The sequence below is a fragment of the Engraulis encrasicolus genome, unplaced genomic scaffold (assembly GCF_034702125.1).
Source record: "Engraulis encrasicolus isolate BLACKSEA-1 unplaced genomic scaffold, IST_EnEncr_1.0 scaffold_30_np1212, whole genome shotgun sequence".
In the NCBI taxonomy this organism is placed as follows: Eukaryota; Metazoa; Chordata; class Actinopteri; order Clupeiformes; family Engraulidae; genus Engraulis; species Engraulis encrasicolus.
The window spans coordinates 387,544-390,043 of NW_026945599.1; the positions used below are offsets into that span (position 1 = coordinate 387,544).

The 2,500-nt window shown below is 41.4% G+C and overlaps 1 long non-coding RNA gene across 1 annotated transcript; it reads left to right on the plus strand.

The window, feature by feature from the left end:
• The first annotated feature begins 435 nt into the window (after positions 1-435).
• On the plus strand, positions 436-1,585 carry LOC134443331 (uncharacterized). The gene is made up of 3 exons (XR_010033652.1): positions 436-583; positions 1,065-1,151; positions 1,492-1,585. It is a non-coding gene; the product is annotated as an uncharacterized LOC134443331 (long non-coding RNA).
• Positions 1,586-2,500: the final 915 nt, after the last annotated feature.

A 2,500-nucleotide genomic window follows, 5' to 3' on the forward strand; every position in this document is an offset into this window, starting at 1 on the left:
TGTCATACGATGCTCTGTCTAGTCAGTTTTGCTGTTTCACTAAAAACATTGCGATCAATGCCACGTCGTCTAAATGCTGGATGTATTGCGTTGTGTCGTTTGATAAGGTGTTAGTGTATCCTGCTTGTTTTTCAGAGCACTTCAGGCGTCGGTGTGACTCTTCGCTCAGCATCCAAACCGTGCCACCTCCACCAACAGCCAGAAGATCATCTCGGCATCACAGCTGTCGATGGGGCATTGCGTTATCACTACCAGAGCAACGGTTAGTAATGTATCAAACATATACCTCTACTAGTGGTATGACACTGTCAAATGTTGCATGTGAAGTGAAATGCCTTGCCATTAGCCTATATATTCCTGGGAACATCGTGTGTGCCTCATTTGACTTATCTGTAACTTATTATGTTGCCATTCCAGTGAGATTTCCACAAAGAAAAGTGTCAAGATAAAAACAGATGCACCATGGACCCTTTCAACCTCAACACCAGTCCAACAAAGGCCAAGTAAAACTTCCAGGTTAGAGGAGGAAGAGGATGGTATCACAACACCACCTGACCCCTTGATATCTGGCATTTGGAGAAAGGTGAGTGTCTTGAGCTGATCAATACGTATGTTTATAAACAGAATGTTTGGATGCACATAGGCCTACCGGTAACTTGCTTTTTGTGTCGTCTGATCAGTGTTCAGCAAGTTACTGAAAAGCTGCAATACATTACCGATTACACGTAACTGACATTTTGAAATAATCCCTCACATCATAATATTACTAAATGTATGTAGGCCATTACACTGATGTTGCATTACTTCAGTTACTTTAGCCAAAATAATTGCCAAAATATGGATTTGGTGATTTACAAAAGTAATGTATTACATTGTGGTTTCAAAACTTTTTCCATGTGCACCCCCTTGTACATATCAATGTGGTTTGTGCAACCCCTAAGTGATGGTCCTCTTGAGGTAGGCTCACTCCCCAGTTTGGGAAACCTGGCCGTAATTAATTACTTTTGTAATGTGTTACCCCCAACACTGCGTTTGATTTGGTGCATATTGTGTTTGTCTTTCAGAGCACATCACAGTCGTCTGTGTGACACCCCCTCGCTGCACGCCGGCACCCAAACCAAGCCACCTCCACCACCGGTCAGATCATCTCGGTATGCACAGCAGTCTGAGGGGACATTATGTACATATCAATATATCAAAAACATACCTAGACTAGTGGTATGAGACATGTTATGTGCTTGGGAAGTGAGGTGCACTACTGCTGTTCTAAGCCTTAGCTCTCTGCATGGCTAAGGGATGGTACGGTCATTGGCACTCGATGTCACATACGCTGCCTACCCTTGGCCTACATATTCGTGAGAACTTTGTGTGTGCCTTATTTGGTTGCTGAAAATCAAGTCTGCACACTAAGCTCCCATTTCACTTATTTAGTGTGATGGTATGATTCTAACATTAATTATTTTGCTATTGGATTTGTGTTTATTGTTACAGCTGAAGATGTGTACAGTACGCTCCTGCCTGCATCCTACCACCACAAGTTCACCCCAGAGGATCTGCTGGTGACAACCATTGTGATATCGTTGCAATTATGAAACACACTTAATAAATGCTAATACATCACATCACACACATTTTGTTTTTGAATTGTTTTTCAATATTGGTAACACACTGTTGTTACAACATCTGTTTAGGTCAGGGGTGGGGAACCATGTCAAACCATGTTTACGCCCCCTCAGGCCATCTTATCCTCTCCCCAATATAATTTTAATGTTGTACAGCTTCACATGAAATATATGACATATTTTGTGAAGGCATCTTAGAAATTACATCAGCAATATAATTAAGTTATATTCTAGGTACTAAGAGAAGGTGGGGTCTGTTGTAAAGCTGGCCACCTTCAATATAGGCCAAAAAAGCTGGGGGGAATCCTGTTTTGTGTTCATAGTACGGCCCTTGGAGGACTTACATGGTTGTTGAAGGACTTTGAAGTGGCCCCTCAAATGAAAAAGGTTCCCCACCCCTGGTTTAGACGAATGGCCAGACAAATGTTAAGAATTGAAGTAATGCATTTCTTACAAGTGGGAAAGAACGTCCACATAATGATTTGCACGTTAGAAAGCACACATGTAAGCACACGTGTAAGAAGACACTGAAGTCAAGATTTCACTTTAATCTGAATTTCAAGTACTCAAAATACCAGATGGTGTAATGGTCATACTGTATTACCTATGCTTTACTAACTGAAAGGTTTTGGGTTGCCTACCGTTTACTTAAGTAATATGATTTAAGAATGAGAATTTTTATTCTGAATTTTCTCAAAAACTGGGGGGAGAGGGTCATGGGGGTCATGACTGCTTGACTGCAATCTTCACTCTGGATGACTGCTTGACGATGAGGAGCCTTTCTTCAACTTCCATGGTTTGTGTCTGTCAAACGGAAAGGTTTAATTAATTGTTTTGCACGTTACTTGTAGAGGGATTTATACACAGCAGCTGTGGGT